This window comes from Melanotaenia boesemani, chromosome 5 (assembly GCF_017639745.1).
Source record: "Melanotaenia boesemani isolate fMelBoe1 chromosome 5, fMelBoe1.pri, whole genome shotgun sequence".
Taxonomy (NCBI): domain Eukaryota; kingdom Metazoa; phylum Chordata; class Actinopteri; order Atheriniformes; family Melanotaeniidae; genus Melanotaenia; species Melanotaenia boesemani.
In genome coordinates, this window is record NC_055686.1 from 35,153,505 (window position 1) to 35,178,915 (window position 25,411).

The 25,411-nt window shown below is 45.0% G+C and overlaps 1 long non-coding RNA gene across 1 annotated transcript; it reads right to left on the reverse strand.

Moving 5' to 3' along the window:
- Nucleotides 1-22,858: 22,858 nt before the first annotated feature.
- Nucleotides 22,859-24,106, reverse strand: LOC121639582. The gene is made up of 3 exons (XR_006010206.1): nt 24,012-24,106; nt 23,385-23,454; nt 22,859-23,028 (listed from the first exon to the last, which is right to left on the reverse strand). It is a non-coding gene; the product is annotated as an uncharacterized LOC121639582 (long non-coding RNA).
- Between the last annotated feature and the right edge of the window lie 1,305 nt (nt 24,107-25,411).

Here is a 25,411-nt window from a genome sequence, read left to right on the forward strand (position 1 = left end):
CTCCTGCCTATTTGATTAGTTGCGGACATTTTTTTTTTTTTTTTTTTTTGGCCAGGTAGTGTATATCACAACAATTAAATTTCGCTACCAACAATCTTTGATACAGCTGAAAATAAACGATCAAGGGAAGTGTAACCAGGTACAAAATGTTGTCTTTAGTGTTGAATGGCCATTTAAAAAGTATGTGGTTTAAACAGTGAAGAGTTAAAAACATTTATTATAAACTGTTCCTGCTGTCATGTTGCATAAATAAAAAATGGTAACTGTGTTAAATGATTTAAAAGGAGAACTGAAATTCATTATTTTAAGTCATTTGTTTTATTTTGAAAGTTCATGGCTATATATGCTATTTTACTTTGAAAGATTTGGTAACAGGAAGTGCTGAGTGAGTGACACCTTTGTGGGCTGTTGATTGGCAGACAGAACTAGAGGGAAAGGAAAAAGGGAGAGACGAAAAAAGAGTGGAGGCGAAGCAGAACCAAGGGAGAGGATTTTATGACAAAACCTGTCTGAAAGTTTATCTCCATTATTTGTAGCCACTGTTCTGGACTCTCTACCTGTCAGTCATGAGTAGGACACTGAAAATATATGTTTTCGACAGCTGATACTACCTCCACTCGAAGTTAACACACGGTTGTTCAAGTGTGCTTCACCTCGTCAAGCTGCAGTGTGCCTGTTAGCCAATACTAGTCCAGTGTGGGGACTGTTGATTGAAGAAAACATGAAGCACACACAATTACTGCCCCCATCGAGGAGGAAGGGGACATCCCTGTACACCCATAAGAGTAAGATGGTAGACGTTTTCTTGTCTTTCTGCAGAGTTTGTCTGTGGATCCTGGGAGGGAGCAGCAGCAGCATCAGTAACATCCAAGCCAAAGTTGATGTAACTAGCCTCCTGGCTGACTGTCAGGACTGGGAGCTGTGATAGAAGACTTTTCAGTGTTTTGTGTAGATCTCTGAAGGTAGGCCTCATGCTCGGTTCCCTTTCCCAGCAGCTCTGCATGACTTCATAACTATATTGGAGGTAGGTTAGAAGAAGAAGGAGAATGGTGCAGTCAGATATTTATTTGAATACAGCTAAAAACAGTATCCATCTAATCGGTCCCTTGAGATAATCATGATGTTACAATCACAGCTGTCAAATATAATAAAGCATTTTTCATTAATTTAATGTCATTCATTAACAAATTCTGCACATCCTAGCAACTTTGTCCATAACTTTAATGTAACTGACAAATCTCAGTGCTCCTCTACTGTTACGTTACCTTATTTATATATATAATAAGGTTATGTAACAGTAATATATATATATATAAATTTATGATAATGGCCACCTCTGAGGGCATTATCCCACTTATACCATGGTCCATTAAGAAAGAAAAAATTTTAAATAAATTATTAATGCGTTAATGTTGTTTTTCACAAGAAGCGGCTGAGTGGACTATTTTGTTGTGACGTGTTGCCAAGGTAACCGGCTCTGACACAGAACCTGCAGCTGGGTCGGCTGCAGTTATGTTACGTGACAGAATCATTTCAGAGGGCGGGTTCAGCTCTTACAGCTTGTGTGTGTCCAGAGGATGAAGCAACATTTTGTTTCAAACAGTCAAAGTTCACAGATAGTTTCCTACATCGTTCAATAAGCCCGCAGGCTGCTCTGATCTGGCGTGTCGGGGCTAGGGTCAGGATTTCCCAGACGTCCCTGAAGGCATCCTCCCTCCAGCTCTGCTGATTGCTGATGTGCTCCACCTGTGCTAGGCTCTTTATATACCTGTGTGTGACAACTTCCCTCTGCCAGATCGTCTCGGTTTACACTGCACGTTTCCAGCCATTATCTCCTGCCTGCTTACCTGTGTTCCGACCTTCGGCCCGTTTACTGATCTGGATTTCCTGATTCTGCCTGCCCCCTGTCTGGTAACTCTGTTTATCTGTCATTTGGATTCTGCTGGAACTCTGACCCTTGGACTGTTTGTTGGATTTGGATATTGACTTTGGATCTGGATTGGATTTGGATTGGTTTTGGATTTTGGGATTGGATTTGGATTACAGAACCTGTCTCTCTCCTGTCTATTGGAGGATTTACCTGGATCTTTCCGAAGGATTATTGAGTGAAGAAATCTCAGCCACTATCAGATCCTAACTCTGTTTTGGTTCAGCAGTTTCCACAGTGCCAGCGGAGCCCCATTGCAGCAATCTCGGTACCTGAAAACCTCCCCGCCGGCTTCCAACCCCTCAGCTGGTACGTGAGCTATTATCTTGCACATTCTCATCTGATCACGCTTTATCTCACCTTGGTTCTCCTACTCTCTCAGGCTAGTGGACTGTGAGACCAGACTCGGCTCCCCTGGATATACTCATTTTTACAATAAAAACCTTTTTATCACCCAATCATCAGTTCTGACATTTTTGTGGTCCAGTTTGCTGAATCCTGACATGGCGTCTGAGTTTCTGTTGCCACCGTTACCAACTACTGTTTGGTCAGCGCAATAAATTACAACAATAAGTCTATTTGACCAGAACTTCTTTCATAGGTGTCCATTATCACTTTTTAATGGACACCTTCCAGGCAATCAGAATCGAGTATTCACCCAGACCATGGTGTGTGTGCGTGCGTGCGTGTGTGTGTGTGTGTGTGTGTGTGTGTGTGTGTGTCTCCTGTTTAAAATCAACACAATGTATGACATTTCCTTAACATTGTTACGGAGGACTTCCAGAGACAGAGCAGGTTTAACAGGATATATTTACAATTGAAGAACAGAAGCACTGTTCTTACGAGAAGGATATTTTAAGGAGTCTTTGAATCAGCCAAGGGACGTCAGAGCCAGGAAGGGAGAGAGAAGAAGTCCAACAATGTTGAAACATGGTCCAATAGGTGAGGATGTGGGACTGGAGTATATAAAGCTGGCTGATGGGATTGATTGCAGGTGTGCGTGATTAGTACTCTGGAGACTGACTGTGGCGATGTGTGGCTGAAGTGGGTGTGTCCGTGGGAGAGTCTGATGCAGGCGCAACCATTGTTGGGAAAGTTAATTTTCTATATGAACTAGTTCAAGTTCAGTTCACATATATTAAATTGGACTAGTTCATAATTCAAATTCAAAAGTCACTTTCAGTTTTTTGTGAATTTATTTTTTTCTGGCTTGTTGATCCAGAGAAAAGTTGACTTGGGTCATAAAAATGCAATATTTAGGTCAAATGAATTAGTAAAAAACAAGGCAAAAAGATACATGCAAGACATATGTTGACATGTTTATAAAAGATGTGGGCTCCTCTTTCCTCAAAGGCTGCAGGCCTGCAACAATATACTGCAGAAGGTTTCCCAGCTGTGGCTGGAGATGAAAACAACGGAGCTGCTGCTACTGTACTGAATTATTTAGTTCTGTCTGGTAGTTATACTGTTTAATGTGTACATCCCTCCCTCGGCTGATGCAGCAGCTGCCTGTGAGCTGCTCCACAGCGCAGTGACTCGGATGCAGACTCGCCACCCGCAGTACCTCCTGCTTATCAGCGGGGATTTCAATCACACCTCGCTCTCGGCCACTTTCCCTACTTTCGTCCAGTACGTGAAGTGCCACACCAGGGAGAACAAGACGCTGGACCTACTGTATGCTAATGTGAAGGACGCATACACCTCAGCCCCCCTCCCCCCGCTTGGACGCTCTGATCACAACCTCGTACATCTGCTCCCTGAATACACACCCAGGGTGAGAAGACAGCTGGCACAGAAGAAGTCTGTGAAAGTGTGGACCGATGAGGCCAATGAGAGACTGAGAGACTGTTTCCAAACCACAGACTGAGAGACACTCTGCAGCTCTCATGGAGAGGATATTGATGGCCTGACCCACTGCATCACAGACTACATCAACTGCTATGTGGAGAACACTGTCAACCCGGAGGGTGCGGCGTTTCTCTAACAACAAACCCTGGGTAACCCCTGAGCTTAAAGTCCTGCTGAACCAGAAGAAGAGGGCTTTCATTTCAGGGGACAGAGAGGAGCAGAGGAAAGTTCAGCATGAACTCCAGTACAAGATCAGGCGGGCCAAGGACAGCTACAGGAAGAAGCTGGAGGAGTGGCTGGAGCAGAATAACACGCGGGACGTGTGGAGAGGGCTGAAGGAGATCTCTGGATTTGGACAGAGTGGTGCCAGAGGGACAGCTGATGGAGACCAGCGCTGGGCCAATGATTTAAATCTGTTTTTTTTTAACAGATTTGATTCTAACTCCACTCCCTCTGCCCCCCCCCCCCCCCCCCCCCTCCCCCTCCTCTTCACACATCCCCAGTCCAGCGTCAACCATCCCCTTCCCCCGACCACCTTCATCTTCACCTCCACTTTCACCTACCCCCCATCTCCATTCCACACCAATGGACTCCACCACCAGCACCCCACTGCCCTCCACCTCCCCCCTCTCCCTTACATCGGCCCAGGTGAGGAGAGAACTGAGGCGGCTGAAGAACAGGAAAGCTGCAGGACCAGATGGCATCAGCCCCAGGCTGCTCAGGACCTGTGCAGACCAGCTCTGTGAGGTGCTCAGGTACATCTTTAACCTGAGCCTCAGCCTGGAGAAGGTCCCTGTCCTGTGGAAGACCTCCTGTGTGGTTCCGGTTCCTAAGATATCACACGCGAAGGAACCAAACCATTACAGACCCGTCGCCTTGACCTCCCGCCTGATGAAGACCATGGAGAGGCTCATCCTCGGTCACCTCCGCTCCGTGGTGTGCACCACGATGGACCCGCTGCAGTTTGCCTACAGGCCAAACATCGGGGTGGATGATGCTGTCATCTACCTACTGCACAGGGCGCTGGCTCACCTGGAGACCGCTGGGAGCGTCGTGAGAGTCATGTTTTTTGACTTCTCCAGTGCGTTCAACACCATCCAGCCGGCGCTGCTGCGGGGAAGCTGGATGGAGCTGGAGTGGATGGAAAGTTAGCTGCGTGGACCATCGACTACCTCACCAACCAGCCACAGTACGTGCGTCTGCAGAACTGTGTGTCTGAGGTGGTAGTCTGCAGCACGGGGGCCCCTCAGGGAACAGTGCTCTCACCGTTCCTCTTCACCCTCTACACCTCGGACTTCACCTACAACACCAGCAGCTGTCATCTCCAGAAGTTCTCTGACGACTCAGCCATTGTGGGCTGTGTGTCTGAGGGGAACGAGCTGGAGTACCGGTCAGTCATCATGGACTTTGTGGACTGGTGTGAGCGCAACCACCTGTGCTTAAACACCAGTAAGACCATGGAGATGGTGATTGACTTCCGGAGAAGGACACTACCCCACACACCGGTGAACATCCAGGGGAAGGACATTGACCGGGTGGACAGTTTCAAGTACCTGGGTGTTCACCTCAACAGTAAACTGGACTGGTCACACCACACAGACGCCCTGTACAAGAAGGGCCAGAGTCGCCTCCACCTCCTGAGGAGACTGGGGTCTTTTGGAGTATGCAGGCCTCTGCTAAGGACATTTTATGACTCTGTGGTAGCCTCTGCTCTCCTCTACGCCGTTGTCTGCTGGGGAGTGAGCAGCACCGACCGGGACAGGAAGAGACTGAACAAGCTGGTCAGGAGGGCCAGCTCTGTCCTGGGCTGCCCGCTGGACTCTGTGGAGGAGGTGGGTGAGAGGAGGATGTTGGCCAAGCTCACATCCATCATGGACAACACCTCTCACCTGCTGCACCACACTGTGGAGGGGCTGAGCAGCTCTTTCAGCAGCAGACTGAGACACCCTCAGTGTAGGAAGGAGCTACTGCAGGTCCTTCATTCCCACTGCTGTCAGACTGTACAACTTATCTGTATAGTCATAATACTGTGTAATATTTATTTATATTTTACTGTGCAATACCCCCCCATTATCAATGTCATCATATTCTTCATATCCTACCATCACCATGTAAATATGTATATAGTCTGTGAAGTTGTTGTTATATTTATATATATATATATATATATATATATATATATATATATATATATATATCTTTTATATTTATAATGGTACATATTTTTGCTTTTCTTAGACTTTTTCTTGTAAATAATTTATATTGCACCTTCTTGCTGTGATGCATGTTCACCTTATCCTGTCTTTCTGCACTTTATTCTATAACAAGAGCTGCTGTAACAAGTGAATTTCTCCACTGTGAGATAATAAAGTCTAATCTAATCTAATCTAATCTAATCTAAAAATTTGCTTAACCATTTTAATTCTGCTTACAAAGTAGTTTATCAGCAAGCAATGAGGGAGCATAGAAAGAAAACCTTCTCAACACCTGCTTCAACTTTGCAGACTTTTCAGGCTACCCTTTTTGACATGACCAAATATTCCACCTGATCCCAGAGACACAAAAAGACAACAAACAACATAACTTTTTTTCTCGTCAAACACCAGTGTTCGAATCACACAGTGAACAACCCAGGATTTAAGAAACTTGTCAACACTTTGGACAAACTGTATCACTTACCATCTAGTCACCATTTTAGTCAAGTGTTTCTCCTGCCCTGTATGATGAGTGTCGTGCTGTGAAATAGTCATTGTTTAGAACTTGATTGGCTGTTAGATCCATTTAATTTGAGTCAGGTGTGTTGAAGCAGGGATACATGGAAAACCTGCTGGATTGCGGCCCTTGTAGGACCGAATTGAATAGCCCTGCTGTAACCATTCACTCTGTTCAGTTCAACCACACTCTTATTAAGATTAAGGAAAAATCAAGCCAGTAGTGTCACAGTAAGAGTAAAAGTTATATTTATTTAGAACTGCAGGAGATGAAAGCTAACACGACCCTCCTAAAAGACCTTAAATCTGAAGTGTCTTCTACTAAACAATCTATGCAGCAGCCCTTTGACCAACAGCCACAGCACCCAAATTCACCATCAGAATCAGATTACACTCCACCTCAGTTAGCACCAGCCAACTATGACCCACCACTGACACACAGGGCAGCCCCAGCACCTGCAGCAGAACAAGGCTATCTTCAACACCCTGCCATACAACACAAGATACCCTCTGCAGCCCAGCACTGTTATCTTCCTGACACAATGTTGCTACCCTCCACCCAACCAAAGGTATGTTAACTAATACTTTCTTTCCACAGCTACACCAGGGCAGAGGAGAATGCTAATGCTGTCAGCGGGAAAATTTAGAAGACTGCACTCACTGCTTTAGGTGTGGCAGCAGTGAACACTTCTCAGCCGGCTGCAGAATGTAAATATCAAACCAATTCAGAAGAGTTGCTTTAAATGGGCAAAAAGTGTGCTATATTGTTCCAAAGCATGTTAATATGAGCACTGGATTGTTCACAGGAATCAGTGTCCAACAACTTCATGTAATACAGTCTGAGCCAAACCTCAAGAGAAAATCCAAGTCAAAGTTGCACCATTAGTTGGACAAAAATATCTGATTGACTGCATCACTTAAGGCCAGCAGGTTAGAGCTTTTTTGGACTCTGGGTCACAAGTGATTGTAGTTAGTGAACAATGGAAAACAGATAATTTACAACACGTGACACTGAAACACATTTCTGAAATCATTGAAGCTAAGCACTTTTAACCTCATTGCAGCTAATGGTGAAGACATGCCATACACTGGATGGATAGAAGTTGAATTCAAAGTAGCTGCACATGAAGGAATGAAGTTTACTGAAAAAGGTAACAGTCTTGCTCAACCTATTTTTGGTTCAAATGTTATTAGACTTATTGTTGACACAGAGCTACAGCAGAATAAAGCCACCAATAGACAGGAGCTTTTCTGATTTTGAAATGGAGGATGCTTAAGTGTTTGTCAAGAGAGTTGCTGCTGAACAGCGATTACAGAAAACATATAAATGTACTCAAATTACATTTGTAAAAGTGAAGTATTGTATTTTGACAAAATCTTAGCAAGAATGGACAATACTCTTTGAACCTAGATTCAACCTGGAGTGTTCAGAGGGCTCAAAATGTAATAGCATACAAGTGTTGAAGGCATCAGCCAGAAGTATGGACTTGTTGCTTCTGAGCACTGCTCAGAAAAATCTGTGTTTCTGCATTAACCATGGCCCAGTTGCTTCACACATTGTAAACAATGAAAAGCCACGAGCAGCTTAATGCCAAGTAAAAATGCCAGATCATTCTCCAACTACATGCTTGCAGCTGATATGTCACTGTGTGCGGTAGGTCCTGCTTCATACGAGCTGCATTCAGCTGGCAGTGTAGAGAAATATTCGTTTAGAGAAAGCATCTCCAGCAGATAATCTATGTGTCAGAAGATTTTGGAGCTATTTTTGGTCAGTGATGTGCAACGTACGGCTGTGATGAATACCCAAGGAAGTTAAGAACAGCCACCTTTCCCCATCAGGGAATGGAAGACCGATCTTCCTCATGACAGGCGGAGATACTGGCCATTATACTAAAGGGGAACAGTACGTGAATCAACAGAGGTTCGAGTGAAAATGTCCCTGATTTGTAAAGGTGACGCTACGTTATGCCAGCATGGCTTGCTAGCTTTACTCGGGGCATAGGGAGTGGCAAAATGAAGGGTTCCCTGGTGTAAGAAGAGGCAGACTACCACCTACTCTGACCCCGACCTCGTCCCCGCTTGCATCTCTTACTGCTCCACCAGTAACAGATTCACCTAAACCAGGTCCGGCAGCCCCGTTATATCCGTTGCTGCCACCTGCATATGACGTAAGACCATCAGATAGTGTGCGCCCACCAGCCAGATATACAGAGACTTTCCCCATGATTCAGGTTGCTAATCCTAACCCTGAGGCAGCTGACAGACACATGTATGTGTTCAGACCATGGACTCTTGAGGAAGCTGCCAAGGCAGTGGCAGGTGTGGCTCCTCCTCGTGAGAATCCTGATGACTGGGTCCAGGACATAACTGACATTATACATTCCTACAGACTGAATGCTCACGAGGCAGGAGAAGCTATGATGTCCTCTTTGGGGAAAGACTGGGGCAGAGTGAGAGGAGATTATACAGGCAGAGATGCGGTAGGAGCAGTTAGCACCTATCCATCAAACACACACACACATCACAGAGGGTAAAAGCAAGTTAAAAGGACCAGGGAAACGCTGTCGTAAATTCTGGGGTCTAGTGGTGTGGGGACACACTGAGATAAAATACTGTAAAACCAAATCTAAAACAATCTAAAAACCAACCTGGGTATAAAAGTAATAGTTAGCTAAGACCCATAAAATAAGAGAACCTGTGAAAAAAGAGAATTAATAATATAAATAGAAGCTGAATACAGCCTGTGTGTTAAGAATAAAGAAATGAATAAATACAATAGTAATGATAAAAGTAATGATTAAAATGCTAAACTCAAAAGGTGGGTCTTGTCGTGGAATTTTATTGTCAAAGATCACACACTAAGTGAGAATCAAACAAAGTAGTTTTATTAAGAGCTGATCAGCAATGAGAAACACACAGTCAAAGAGGTTTGGCTGAGCGAGTCTCAAGATACATGTGTGCTTTAGTTAATATAGCCAGAGCATGAGCTGATAACATCGAGGTCGAAGGTCATTGTAGTAAATTCTTCTACATAGCTGATAACATTGTAGGGAAATGTTAAGGAGTGAAAGGGGGAAGAGGAAGGGAGAAGCTCACTAAATTCTTATCTGGGTACACAGTCATTCTCCTCCCTGAGTGAACCACAAGCCAAGGGTTTTTAACAATACAAAGTGTAGAATACAAACTATAAGGGTTATGTGTATAAATTTTCCATTACAGTCTTGAGTCTGTTTTTAAAAATATCCACACTAGGTGCTCCCCTCACGTCCTCAGGCAGACTGTTCCACATACTGGGGCCGTAGAAATAAAAGGAGGACTCGCCGTGGGTTTTTGTTTTTTGATATGATACTGACGAAAAAGGTCCGTATCAGCAACAGCTTAAAACAGCCCTGTTGGACAAGATGACGTATCAACAGGAAACAGGTTTGCAGATGCAACTGCGAAGCAAGCAGCAGCAGGGCATTTTGGGGTCAATGATCTCTACTCTGCTAAGCAGCAGCAGGGGGTCTTTATTGACCACACGGTGCTGGGTGACATGCAGGAAGCAGCGTCTAAGACAGAGAAACAACTCTGGCTTACTAAAGGAGCAGCTACAAGTCAGAGAACAGGACTTTATGAACTTAATGGTAAACCTGTTCTCCAAAAATCTTTATTTAAAGCAGCAGCATTGGTGACACATGGTGTATGTCATGTGTCAACAGGGGGGATGAGTGACATTATAGAGAAGCAGTTCACAGTCTTTGGATTAAAATCTTACTTAAAAAACTTTTGTAAATCCTGCGTGATCTGTATTAAACATAACCCACAAGGCAACATGAGACCACAGAGGGGCAGGTTCCCTGAACCAAAATATCCTTTTCAGACACTCCACATGGACTTTATTGAACTAAACCAGAGCGGACCACATAAATACTATCTGGTAATGATTGATGCTTATTCTAAATGGGTTGAAATAGTCCCAGCTAAACATGCTGATGCACTGACTGTGGCAAAAGCTATTTGTAAACACATTATACCTAACCATGGTATTCCAGAAATAATCTATGGTGACAATGGACCACACTTTGTGAACAAACTAATCTCATTCATGGCAGACCTTACAGACTACCAGTGTTTTCTAAAGACTTACAGCATGCTAATGATGAAAACACTTTAGCAGACTACATGAGGAAAGTTCTGCAGCAAAAAGATGTAATCAATGCAAGTTTATTGCCCTCCGATTTTATTCCCTTACAGGACCTTCCTGAGCTGGTGAAACCAGGAGACTGGGTCTTCATTAAAGTCATCAAGCGCAAAACCTGGTCCAGCCCACGGTGGGAAGGGCCTTACCAAGTGCTGCTGACAACGCCCACGGCAGTCAAGATAGCAGAAAGACCCAGCTGGATACATCTCAGTCACTGTAAACTTCTGAGTGCAAAGTAAGGCTGCTGTGAGTGGGGGAAGGAGGGCTGTGATTAAAACCCACAGCCTCTGGCTACAAATAGGGATTATCTTTTAGTGATAATTCGTATCAACGCCAGTGAAGAAACCAACGGATCCCATTTCACCTTAAGCGGCACCTTTAACTCAGAAACCAGCACAAATGGAGGATCTGGAGCAGAGACGTAGACCAAGGCGTCACTGCTGCTGGACCTACGCGTGCGCTGTGACTGTAGCATGTCTCACCACCTTGTCCTTTGCATTATTCTTGCTGTGGCCAACAATCTACAGATGGTTCTACCCTGCACCGCTACCGGAAACAATGATCAAAAGGTATGTGCACCATCATGCACACCTGTGGAAAGACCATAACCCCTTGGAGCTACAGGACGTCAACCTCTGGTATGCGTGTGCCAAAATGTTGGCCGCCTTGAAGAACCAGACCGACTGCTATGTTTGCTCAGTCATACCAAAGTCATCCAGCCAACCTGACCTTTATGCACGAGCCATGACCTACTGTGGTGCCATATATTTTGCTTATCTCACAAGCAGAGGGTACAACCCGTACCGTTTCGGGGGATGTGACTGCCGCAAAACACAGTTTAACATCTCTCACCTCAATATCTTTATGGCCCGCAGAGGCCGCCTTCCTCAGGGTGGTCCACCACCTGTCCAACAGGCATATCTACCTGCCCACGTGAACCTCTCATGGTGTTACAACCAATCCATAGGGACAGTACCAGTTGGATCCCTACCACCTGCTGTACCTATATTCCTGATGAAGTTAATGGAGATGTGGCGCAGGCAATAGCTGGTCTGCAGAATCTCAGGGACAGTATGGCTGCAGATCGTGCGCCACCCCCTGAGTGGGGTTTCTGGTCATGGCTTACTAGTGGACCATGGTGGACTGTGATATTAAGGGTGTGTGCTCCATTCCTATCAGTATTGATTCTGTTTTGCATTCTGATTTCTTGTGTGATTCCATGTCTTAAATCCATGATTTCTCGAGCAATTTCACATGCTTATGCGCAACAACTTATGTTGTCACGGGAGTATGCTCCACTCCCAGTTGATGCTACAGACACAGGTCTGTAATGTTCACTGTCATGATGCCTGTATTGAAAATGTGAAGACAAGTGATACAGTCTGATGCTTTGAAAAGTGGACTTCGTTTTATATTTGCATTTCTTCACATATTTTTGATTTATGTTTTTGATTTATGTTTGGTTTATGCTTGGAATTGATAACTTTAAATGTCAAACAGGAGGGAAATGTTAGAGTAAGAAGTTGACAGTTTAAAGTTAACAGTTTAAAGTTTCTCCCTTAAGGATGGGTAATGATTTGCGGTCTCACCCACCCTGCAGAGGACAGGATGTGGTGGTCACAACTCTGTGTGATAAGGGTCATAAAGTGTTGTATGCTGATGTGTTTCCCTGTTTGAAGTTTGCGAGAACTTTGCTTGCTCTACTGAAGTGTGATAGCTGCCCAATGAAAAGGCTGCACTGGGGTTGAGACTTCGGAGTTGACACCAGACACTCTCTGAGTGCTGAACCACCGTCTCTCCCCATCGCGATGAAGCTGACTTCACTCTGAGTTCTTTGTGTCTTATTTTATGATAGAAAAATACCCATCAGAAAGCATGGACTAGTTTTTCCAGGTCCTGCTGAGACATCAGATCTTTAGGTGATAGAAGGCTGACTTTGTGATTTTCTTAAGGTGTTTCTCAAAGTTAAGGTCTGAGTCCATCAACATTCAGAGCTGCCTACCAGACACACTGGACCTCCTACAGCATGCCTACCGATCCATCAGGTCCACCTCAGACACTATTGCTGCAGCCCTGCACATCTCCCTCTCACACCTGGAGAATAAAAACTCCTACATCAGGAAGCTCTTTATTGACTACAGCTCGGCATTCAATACGGTCATCCTCCACAAGCTCACCCACAAACTGTTATCCCTGGGACTACACCCCATCCTCTGTGACTGGGTCCAGGACTTTCTGACTGGCAGGCATCAGTCTGTCAGGTTCGGGAACAGGACTTCAGACAGCATCATCACTAACACTGGCACACCACAGGGGTGTGTCCTCAGTCCCACCCTGTTCACCCATGAATGTGTGGCCTCCCACAAGGACAACACCATCCTGAAGTTTTGTTACAACACCGCTGTAATAGGACGCATCACTTGAGGGGATGAAGCAGCCTACAGGAGTGAGGTGGCCTCGCTGGTGACATGATGTGAGGACAACAACCTCACCCTCAACATGGACAAGACCAAAGAGATGATAGTGGACATGAGGAATAAGAGGAACACTCATCAGCCACTGCTTATTTGTAACTAGCGTCTTCACTAGTACGCCTCAGGAAGTACACTCTTCACAGTGTACTTCCTGAGGAGGCTGAGGAAGTTCGGCATGTCACCAAATATCCTCAGAAACTACTACAGCTGCATCACTGTGTGATACGGCAGCTCTACTGTCACAGACCGCAAACGCCTGCAGAGAGTGGTGAAGACCGCATCCAAGGTCACCAGGACTCCGTTGCCCTCTCTGGAGAGCATTTACCAGTACAGAGTTCACAGCAGAGCTGCATCCATTATCAACAACCCCACCCACCCCCAACATGGACTGTTCACTCTCCTCCCCTCAGGCAGGAGATACAGGAGTCTGAAACACAGGACCACCAAACTCAGAAACTCTTCCTTTCCCTCTGCCATCAGACTGCTTAACAGTTGACAAAGTAACAAAGGCCTGTACTCTGCACACTGACTTTTATATTGTCAACTACAGTAACTGCAATATTGTTTACTGCCTATGTGTCTTATTACATATAATAGATATTGCACATGCATCTTACCACCTACCTCATGACGGTTTTCTTTTGCACAGCTGATCATTTATTGTTGAATGTGGCACAACAGTTTATGTAGCACACTGCACACTGCTTTTTGTGTGTGTGTGTGTGTGTTTTCTATTTTCACTTTTATTGTTTTTGCTAGTCCCTAGACAAATTCATTGTATGTACAAACTTACTTGGCAATAAAGACCTACTCTGATTTTTAAATTGTTTATTAGTCAGACATGCAGAATAAACATAAGAAAATTACTTGAAGTAGCCAGTCAACTTCAGTCATTAACTTTGTTTATTAGAACATTAAAAAGTACAATGCTACAAATGCTACAATGCTGGACAGTTAAGAAAGAAAAGGACATTAAAATATGGCTTGTTACATATTTTGGAAGAAACAACATATCTTATTCCAAAATCGTAAAAAAAAAAGGGTAATAAAAAAAGGTAATCTTTAAGCGATCAATACTGTTTTAGGTTATTTATTTTTCTGAAACACCTATCAATCTAGCAACTATTTAGTTTCATAATGATTTCTGCATGTCAGTTATTGGTATGGTAGTCACCTAAAATCCCATTGGCCCTTTTAAAGGAAAAGCACCAAAATGAATAAGCAGGGCCATAGTCTACATAGTATACATGATTTTAAGTGCAAATGAAGGTGCAAGTTCATTGTACACCATCATCCGGCTGAATTGTTGAAACAAACCAAGAACAAAGAGTCCTTGTAGCAGAAACAAAACACTTCCAGATATTGTAATCTGCTTCTGGCAGAAGATCCTTAAAGGCATACAAAGAATAAGGGTGAATCCCATTTCACCCCTTAGCCCTTCCCCTCCGTTTTGCGCATTCACGTGAAGGGGTAGGGGTGTCCCAATTCCTTTTAGGACAGAGGGGTAGGGGTAAGGGGTAGGGCTATATACCCCTTCAAACGAAGATTTTTCAGAGGCCCACTTGAAACGGAGGGGTATGAAAAATTTCCTGTTCTATATAAACTGTGATAAATATCCACACATTGTCCCTATTTTAGGAAAAAATTATAAGGCTATATGTTAAACTTTATGGGACCACTGCCTTAGAAAAAATGTGTCTGCAAACACAGGCACCAATAAACAACCGATACAGACAGAAATTCTAAGCCACTGTAATGAGGTGTATCAAAAGTTTGTCAAAATATTTTTCTTACATGATCTAAATTTTATCTGTTTTGTTGTTTGGTTGAGATATTAGCTCAAAACTAATCCAGCCACTTGGCTGGCTGGGCTTTGGGACTTCTAGTGTCAATAACTGAAGGATTGCTTTTAACTGGTAGGTTAGTTAGCTTACAATAAAAGTTAAGGTTTTTGTGTTTGTGGAATACTGAGCCTGAACTTTGATTAAAATGATTTTCTCCACTCTGGGTCACTTGCTTCAAAAATGTTTTGAAGTTCTGACATTTGATGTCCAAGCGTCAGTGAGAAAGATGGCGCCTGTGTGTTCGGCTGGCCGTCTGCTGCTCCTGCTATGTTTCATGTTTATTTTATTTTTAACTATTGGCACTGAACAGATCGAGTCTCTGCTGGTGTATGATCGCCAGTCCCTTTTATTTATTCGGCAGAAAATGGGAAAGTTTACTGCTTCCAGTTCTGATGAAAGAAATAATCTGCCCCTGTTCCTGGCGGTAATTCCGCCTCACCTGTGCCGGGCCTCTGCTCTACCTCTTATGCGGAAGCGTCCCCGTCGCTGCGGCAGTTGTGGTGGTCGGCTGGTGAAACTGAAGCTCTGGCTCAGGCTGACATGCCCTTCGTCCATTTCCTGGACAGGATATGGATTATTATATGCCCACACTGTACACCGATGCGTCCTCGACCCAAATGACACCTGCCTGGTGCCTGTCACCGGCTTATTTGAGGGACTCCAACCACGCTGCCCCCGGGTCTCTCAGCGTCGGGTGCATCATCGGCTCCTGAGGGCATTGCCCTGCGCTTCCCGACCCACCGCACTACAGGCCCCAACCCTCTCCAGAATTGGCTTGGTGAACACCAGGTCCCTGGCAAACAAAACATTTATGCTGAGGGATTTCTTCAGCTCCCGTGGTCTGGATTTCCTCTGTGTGACCGAGACTTGGATCGGTGCTGGTGAGTCCAGCGCTATGCCGATTGTTCTTATTTTAACGCCCCGCGGACATCAGGCCGTGGAGGAGGGACAGCGGTGGTTTTTAAATCAGTTTTTAAATGTAAGCAGCCCACTGTTTTATCCCCACTCTCCAGCTTTGAAGCAGCTTTATTTGAGGTGGGTCGCTCCGACCCAGTGCTGTGCGCTGTCATTTACTGACCACCCAAATATAATAAAGACTTTGTGAAAGACTTTTCTGATCTTTTGTGCCAAAGTATGACTGTGCACTTTTTCTTGGAGAATTTTAATATCCATGTGTGTTGTCCTGATAGACCGCTGGTGAAGGACTTTTTAAACCTTATTGACTCTTTTAATCTGGTGCAGTGTGTGTCTGGTCCCACACACGAACATGGACAGACATTAGACCTCGTCCTCTCATATTATTTTATCTTATCTGTGTCTAACTTAGAGATCTGTGATGATGCAATTTCTGATCATATGCCAGTTGTGTTGAGGTTGCTTTCTCCTGTTCTGATTTTAAATCTAGCGCTCCTGTTCAGTGTCGCCGGTTTTTTAACTCTTTAACTGCCGGTAAGAAAAGGAAGAGGAAAGTGGCCCCTTGGGCTGGTGGCTGGCCCCTGGAAGGGTTCGTGGCGTGCCTGGGTTGGGTGGCTGCTCCGGGCCTGGGGCGCCCTAAGCCGCTGGCGGGTCGTCTTCCAGGGGGGAGGTTTACTCCCCTCTGGACCTACATCTCCTGACCCCTCCCCTCCCCCACTCTTCACTACATACACAGGTAGGGCTGTGGGAGGTGTGCTTGTTGCGCTGGGCGGGGCAGGGGGGTCATCATAGTGGCCCCATTGCTTTGCCAAGCGGCAGCATGCCTCCCAGCTTTTAATTCCACTTAGTCACTGAGCACAAATAACATTTGCAACATACAAACACGTTTTGGGGGGCGGAACATGCAAGGTCAGGTGGGTGGGACTGCTCAGGTGGCCCCACCCCCTCCTCAATGCAGTTACTGCCCCCCAATTTTAACTCTTTTTTTTTAATTGCAAACAGCACATAATATATTCCCTCACTAGTGGGGGAGGGAAGAGGGATGGGGTCTTTAAGCGCCCCTGTCTCCATGGATGGCCCGGGGGCGGGGCGGGCCGGGTGGCCTGTCGCATTGGCCCGGGGCATGGGCGGGCTGTCCCGGGGGATTCTGGCTGCTGGTCCTGGGGGGAAGGTGCTGTTTTGGGGGTGGGGAGTGGGGGGCTGGGGTGGGGTGGGGGGGTGGGGGCCTGGCTCATGTCTCCTCGCCTCCTGGCTGAGGCTGTCCCCCCGGGACATAAGGTGGCGGGAGGATGATGGTGAAAGGATGGTGTTTGTGTGGGAGGAAGGTGTATGTGAGGGAGGATGGTGTATGGGTAGGAGAATGGTGTGAGGATGGGTAGTGGAAGGATAGTGTGTGTGTGTGTGGGAGGATGGGGTATGTGTGGGAGGATGAACGGTGGAAGGATGATGTATGTGTGGGAGGATGGGGTATGTGTGGGAGGATGGATGGTGGAAGGATGGTGTGTGTGTGGGAGGATGGATGGTGTATGTGTAGGAGAATGGTGTATGTGTGGGAGGATGGGTAGTGGAAGAATAGTGTGTGTGTGTGTGGGAGAATGGGGTTTGTGAAGGTGGATGTATGGTGTAGAAGAGGGAGGATGGTGTATGTGTGGGAGAATGGTGTATGTGTGGGAGGATGGGTAGTGGAAGGATAGTGTGTGTGTGTGTGGGAGGATGGGGTATGTGAAGGTGGATGTATGGTGTATGAGAGGGAGGATGGTGTATGTGTGGGAGGATGAATGGTGGAAGGATGATGTATGTGTGGGAGAATGGGGTATGTGTGGGAGAATGTATGGTGGAAGGATGGTGTGTGTGTGGGAGGATGGATGGTGGAAGGATGGTGTGTGTGTGTAGGAGGAAAGAGTATGTGAGGGATGGATGGTGTATGCGTGGGAGGATGAATGGAGGAGTGGAAGGAGAGTGTGTGTGTGTGTGTTTGTTTGTGTGTGTGTTGGTCTGGGGGGGGGCAGGATTAGTTCTCGGGGTGTGCGGCTGGGCACTGGGGTGTGGGGCTGGCCTCTGGCGGTGGCCGTCTGGGCGGGCCGGGTCCCCCCGGGTGGCGTGCTGGCCCTCGGCCTGTGGGGGTGGGGGGTGTCCCTGCGCTCCTGGGCCCGGGCCCTCTGCCCCGTCTGTCCCGGGCGGCCGGTGCTCGGGGGGGGGGGTCGGGGACTGCTGGCCTCGGCCTGCCGGGGCCAGTGCCCTGTGTCCGCGGGGGGGCTCCTGCTGGGGTCTCCTGCTGCTGTCTTCCTGGGCGGGCGAGTGGTCGTCTCTGTGGACCGGTCGGGGTCTGTTGCCTACGGGGGGGCTGGTAGCCTGGGTCTCGGGACCGCTGGCCTGACTCTGGCCTCTGTTCAGGTGAGGTGGCATCTGCATGATCACTCTGCATGGTCACTCCTTCCTGAATGTCTCCACTCCGTATATTCGGTATGTTGACACAGTCTCTGCGTCGCCGTGTGGCCGAGTCCTCCAGCACATCCACACAGGTTTCTCTGCGCGTGTTCTTGAATACAGCAGTTTCACTTATATCTATTATCATAGTTTTGTTTCTTTCTTTTTTTTTTCTTCAATATACCTTTTCTCTCTATTCTTATAATTATTCTTAAAATTTTATTATCATTTCTGTTATTATTATTATTATTATTATTACTCTTATTATTATTATTATTACTATTATTATTATTATTATTATTATTATTATTGTGATTATTATTATTGTTACTATTATCAACTAGTTGTGTAATGACCTACTGGCTAGGATGATCTTAGCTATATATGTTGTAAGTAGTATGGATTACATGGTCTTTTGTATGATGTCTGAAGTCCCCACCTGCACTCCCCACACCCTTTCTGTCCCTCTCCCTCCCCTCCCTCTTCTCTCTCCCTTCTTTTCTCTCTCTCTCTCTCTGTCCCCTCCGGTCGAGTCCAGCATTAAGAGTTTGATTTAATAAAGTTTTTCATATCATCAAGAGGGACTTTATACATGTAGTATAAATCCCTGCTTGATAGAGTAAAATTGCCCGGCACTAGACGGCAGCCAGACATTCATTCTGTTTGCGACGATGCTGGACAAGACAAGTAAAAAAAAAAAAAAAAAAGAAAAAAAAAAAACTGCCGGTAAGTTCTCTGTGGCTTTTAACCAGCTCTGTAATCTCCCTGCCTCTGTCAACACAGAGCAGCTCAGCTCCAGGTTCAACTCCGCCTGCCGAACTATACTGGACTCTGTGGCTCCAATAAAAATTGTGAAGCCAAGGATTAAATCTGAGCCCTGGCTTAATGACGAAACTCGGGCAGCTAGACGGGAGTGCCGCAAAGCTGAGCGAAGGTGGAAAAAGGAGAAGCTGCAGGTTTTCTTCCTCATCCTTAAGGACTGTTGGCGCTCTTACCAGCACACTGTTAAGGAGGCTAAAAGGAAATATCTAGCAAACCTTATTGAGTCTAATCGTCATAACCCACATGTGTTGTTTAAAACCATAGACACTGTTCTTAATGCCCCACGGCCTGTTGGCCTGGGTGCATCTTCTGAGACTTGCAGTAGCTTCCTCCACTTTTTTATTGATAAGGTTGCCACTGCAAGGACTCTCATCTCTGCTCCTGCATCTGACCCCTCTGTCTCTGTTCGATGTTCTGCAGCTCTTGAGGAGTTTGAGCTGGTATCTTTTTCAGTTCTGGAAGATCTGATTGGCCATATGAAGTCGTCAGGCTCTCCCCATGATGTTGTCCCTCCTGGTTTCTTGAAAAGTATAGTATATATATATAGTAGTATAGGGCAGGCAGTTCTGGCCATTATTAACAGTAGTTTGTCATCTGGAGTTGTTCCGTTGAGTTTTAAACATGCTGTGGTCCAGCCCTTAAAAAAAACCTGGCCTTGATGGCAGTGTGCTGGCCAATTTCAGACCTATTTCGAGGCTGCCTTTTATTTCTAAAATCTTAGAAAAAGTTGTCCACACTCAACTCAAGCTGTTTTTAGATGAACAGGATGTCCTGGAGGTGTTCCAGTCTGGTTTTAAAACTCTGCACAGCACCGAGTCAGCTTTGCTAGGAGTGTTTAATGACATCCTCTTAGCAAATGACTATGGTGAACATATTATTCTTCTTTTCTTAGATTTAACAGCAGCTTTTGACACCGTGGACCACAACACTTTAGTGGCTCGGTTGTGCCACCTAGTGGGCATCGGTGGCACTGCATTGGAGTGGTTCATGTCTTATCTCTTTGACAGAAGCATGAGTGTGACCTTTGGAAATTTTGAATCCAGCTCTGCTCCACTTCCTTATGGGATTCCCCAGAGATCGATTTTAGGGCCTCTGCTCTTCTCTTTGTATTTACTGCTCATGGGCTCAATCCTGAGAAAGCATGGCATCTCTTATCACTTTTATGCTGACAACAGTCAGATATATATGCCCCTTAAAAAGAAAAATGCCTTCTCCCTTGCACCTCTTCTGGCATGTCTCAAAGACATAAAAGCCTGGTTGGCCCTAAACTTTTTATACCTTAGTGAGGAAAAAACGGAAGTGATGGTGTTTGGTCCCAGTGGCTTTTGTGAACCGTGCTCCATTGAGGTTTTTTAAAGCCAACAGTCTCAAACTTCGGTTTTAAGATGGACAGCGATTTTAAACTGGATAGTCAAATCAGCTCTGTAGTAAAGTCCAGCTTTTTCCACATCCGGCAGCTTGCTAAGGTCAAACCTTTTCTTAAAAAACAACACTTTGAAACAATAATCCATGCCTTCATTACATCTCGGCTGGATTATTGTAATGCTCTTTATTTTGGGGTTAGCCAGTCCTCCCTCGCACGTCTTCAGCTGGTGCAAAATGCAGCTGCACGCCTCCTAGCTGGAGTACATAAGAGGGAGCACATAACCCCCATCCTGACCTCACTTCACTGGCTGCCAGTGCACTACAGAGTTTATTTTAAGATTATTTTTTTTCTTTTTAAATCTTTAATTGGTCTGGCCCCTACTTACCTCACTGAGCTACTCCACCCCTACGCTCCTGCTCGGTGCCTCAGGTCAGCTGACCTGCTGCTCCTGGACATACCAAGGTCCAAACGGAAGCTCAGAGGGGGCCAAGCTTTTTCAGTCGTTGGTCCAAAACTGTGGAATGAGCTCCCTCTCCACATTAGACAAGCTACTTCATTGTCTATTTTTAAAACTCATCTTAAAACCCATTTTTATTCTTTGGCTTTCAGCCCAGTATGAGACTGTTCCTGTTTAGTGTGCTGTGGTTTGTTTTACTTATTGGTTTTATTTGTTTATAATTTGTTTATTCTTTTAAAATTGCTTATTGTTTTAAAACTGTTTTAAAAACAATGAACAATTATTTTATTATATTTTATGATATTATTTATTTCCTGGTTGATTTTTGTACTTTATGTGTTGCTTTGTAAATTTCTGAACAGCAATTTGTTTAAGCTGTTGTTGTTTTAAAGGGCTATATAAATAAAGTTGAGTTGAGTTTTTTCCTTCAAAATGTGTTTGCTGTAAAAGATGATCAATATGTGAATAAAATGAACAGTCCTTTTACATTCATATGATCATAAGTTATATGAGATCTCCCCAGGAGCACTGTAAACAGTCCACCTTCTCAGGCTTAGCAGAGGCTATCACTATCAGGTGAAGAAAAAAAAGCTGTCACTGTATACATTTAATGTCTTGTCAGATTAGATTAACTTTAAAGGTCCCATATTATACACTTTATTCCCAATCTGAGACCATTCATTAATATCTAAATGAAATATTTCCGCCATGGTATGGACAAATCGACCCTCAGTTTGAGTGCAGCGGCTTCTCTTCACCTCCCTCTTTTTAGCAGCTTCAGAAATGTGCCGTTTAACCCTCTTTTTTTAATTGCAAACAGCACATAATATATTCCATCACTAGTGGGGGAGGGAGGGGGGATGGGGTCTTCAAGCGCCCCTGTCTCCATGGATGGCCCGGGGGCGGGGCGGGCCGGGTGGCCTGTCGCGTTGGCCCGGGGCGTAGGCGGGCTGTCCCGGGGGGTTTTGGCTGCTGGCCCTGGGGGGAAGGTGCTGTTTTGGGGGTGGGGAGTGGGGGGGCGGGGGCGGGGTGGGTGGTTGGGGGCCTGGCTCGTGTCTCCTCGCCTCCTGGCTGGGGCTGTCCCCCCGTGGCGTGGGGTGGCGGGAGGATGGTGGTGGGGGGATGGTGTTTGTGTGTGTGTGTGTTGGGGGGGGGGGGGGGGGGGGGGGGGGGGGGGGGGGGGGGGGGGGGGGGGGGTGTGGGTGGGAGAGTGGTGTGGGTGTGGGGGGATGTTTCTGTCTAACTCGGTGTGTTTCTGTCTAACTCAGTGTGTTTCTGTCTGACTTGGTGTGTGTCTGTCTGACTCAGTGTGTTTCTATCTAATTCAGTGTGTTTCTGTCTAACTCGGTGTGTTTCTGTCTAACTCAGTGTGTTTCTGTCTAACTTGGTGTGTGTCTGTCTGACTCAGTGTGTTTCTGTCTAACTCAGTGTGTTTCTGTCTAACTCGGTGTGTGTCTGTCTGACTCAGTGTGTTTCTGTCTAACTCAGTGTGTTTCTGTCTAACTCGGTGTGTGTCTGTCTGACTCAGTGTGTTTCTGTCTAACTCGGTGTGTGTCTCTCTGTCTGACTCAGTGTGTCTCTCTTATGATCCCTCTCTGACACACACACGCTCCAGCAGTCTTATTGCAGGTGTCTTTTACAAGTAAATGTTTTTTTCAGCTGCCCTTCCCTCACACTCATTAATGTAGGTGCTCCAACATGGCTGCCGCTCTCGGGCGTGGGTGGCTGCATTAGCAGCATTCAAAATTTCTTTAGAAATGTTGTAATTGTAAAATGAATATATAAGCATGGCTTATATTAAATAACAATTCAATATTCCTAAACAAGAGCTGGGAAGAGGGGTAACACATTCAAACAATATTTCTGACACAAAATTTACCTTTGCACAAACTCCAGGGTCCTTGCAGCTTCTTCTTGGTATTCCAGGTTGAACACGTAGAATGTTGCGAAAACTGCAGCAAGCCCTGAGATGAAGGTTTTTTGGGTGCCTTCACAGATGACCTGGCTTTCAATGCTGATCATCCAGTGGCCCAATGTGACTCCATCACCAGCAACTGATGCAGACAACAATCATGGAAAAGAAATATGGGTGTAAGAGCCCTGGACAAGAAGTTTAAAGAAAAAGTAACATAATATATATAGTTTTTACTTTTAACATTACTATTTTGTCTATTTTGTCCAACTTGGAGTTCTTTTTGTTGTTTCACTAGTGTTTTAGGTCAATAATCCCAGCAACGCGATTGAACTGTGGTGCTAAGAGGAAATTAGGACATAAATGTGTTCAGTATATTCATTGCAATGTCTGTGTATTTTGCAGGATAACACATTAAAGACAGAACATAAAAAGTTACACCGTTACACTCAGACTCAATTTGTTCTATATTCCATGTAATGCTGTTATGATACTTACCCAGTAGAATCAGTCGTGGAGTGGTTGGGAGGGTCAGGGTTCACTCTACATCAGCTGCAGTGGCAGACATCTGTAAAACATGAACAGTATTCAAATTAAGAATGGAATTCCATGTACAGTCATGGTAGACAACTATGAGTCCGCATGTGCCTGACATGAGCAAATGTGTTCCTGCAGGCCTTACCACATATATTACAAGTTATCATGTTATCGTTTACCCTACAGACCTTCACAAAAAAATTATTTCACTTACACTTAATATTTAAAATGCTCTTTCAAGAAAAAAGTCATTCCCCAACAACTTGTTAACCGTTAGCTATATTACACTAAGTCCACTTTGAAGCTGCCTTAAGCTTTTTGCATCAACCTTTATAACGGTGTCTCCCTATAAACTCCTTTAAATCGTTTTACATGTAGAATACCGCAACAAATTGTAAAATTGAACCTTGTAGCAATCACAAAGAATGACCGACCAGCTCAAGCTAGCAACGTGCTTCAACAGAAAGTTTAACTTTTATCCGCAGTTGCTAAAAGAGTGAATAGCATGCTAGCTTACAGCAGGTAAATGCTAATCCAACAAAAAAATCACATAATATCGTATTCTCACTTTAGCAAGATGATATTTACCTTTTTAACAAAGCCTTGGGAGGAGGGTTGATGACGGAACGCTGCTCACTTGATGAGAAGAGGGAAAGCGTGTCACTTGAAGTGTTCCGTCCAGCTTGGTGCTCTCAGTTTAACAATCCGGATGAAACGTAATTCCTCTCTTCTTGTTAGTGTTTCCTCAATCTTGAATAAACACACTGATGTGTAGACCTATTTTAAATTCACTTAATTTTCTAATTTTGTTCAGATGTCTAACTGAACGGACCAAAGAACATGTCTCAACCGAAAAAGAAAAGAAATACTATATTATACTGTAGGATTATGGTGGCTTGCTGTAAAAAAAAAATAAAAATACTGCTCTGTACTGTAATAGTTTCCAGAAGCTTGCCATTAATTACAGAAATTACAGTATTCAACTGTATTAATGGAGAACAGTATACTACTGTTAAAAATATCCAGTATTTTTACAGCAATTTGTTACAGTGCACTCAGTCCTCGTGGGTTCAGTGGATGGAAGTAAAAAAACGTTTCCGTGTTCATTTATGCAGCCACAAACAGAACAGTGCTTCTGTCGCTTAGCCATGTCCGCTAACGAGGGTTGCCGAAGAGGGAAAAACACTGGGCGCTAGGTGATTTTTAGAGGGCGGGCTTTGAGAGCCGGTAGGCGGGTCCATCGCTCTGTGGGGAGTGGTTATTGTCCCTTATGACGTCATAACGTACACGCTTTCAAACAAGCTCATTTCAGCGCTTACTTCCCTAGAGGTGGAGCAGGGGGGAGAGAGAGCGCCTGAAAGAGTTTCACACTTACGGGTCTCCTACACATGCGAGGGGACCAGTATGACTGTTCCAAAACCATTAAAAAGTGAATTTTGCATAATATGGGACCTTTAAGATGCAATCATATGACAGGGGACTTGTTTTTAGAAAAATGCACATCATTTAAAATGTTCTTAAGCAACTTGAGTTGCTCTACTGGCAGCTTTCTTTTTCTTATTTCAAGTAAAAACATACCGACGTAAGAGTTTTATATTATTCTAGTATGACTTCTAATGCTGGGCTCACACCAAAGGATTTTCACAGTCACAGACTACATCCTGCTGAGCAGAATGCTGTTTGATACAGGGGCGTAACTAAGTTGTTGAGGGGCCAACGATTAAAATTATAATTTGGGTCCAAGCCATATGAAGTATGGAAGGACCCTATTGTTTTCCAAATGTTTAGTCTCTTCCTCCTCCTCCTTCTAAGCGCTTCGACCCCAAATTTGACCCCCTAAACACCCATGAAAAGTTGTGAAACTTGGCAAACACATCAAGCCCGGTGAAATTCGCGATATTCTAAGGTCCGCATACACTTCAATACAAAATTGGCTCAACAGCGCCACCTAGACACCCCAAAAATCCCCAAATGAATGGGGTCCCAAA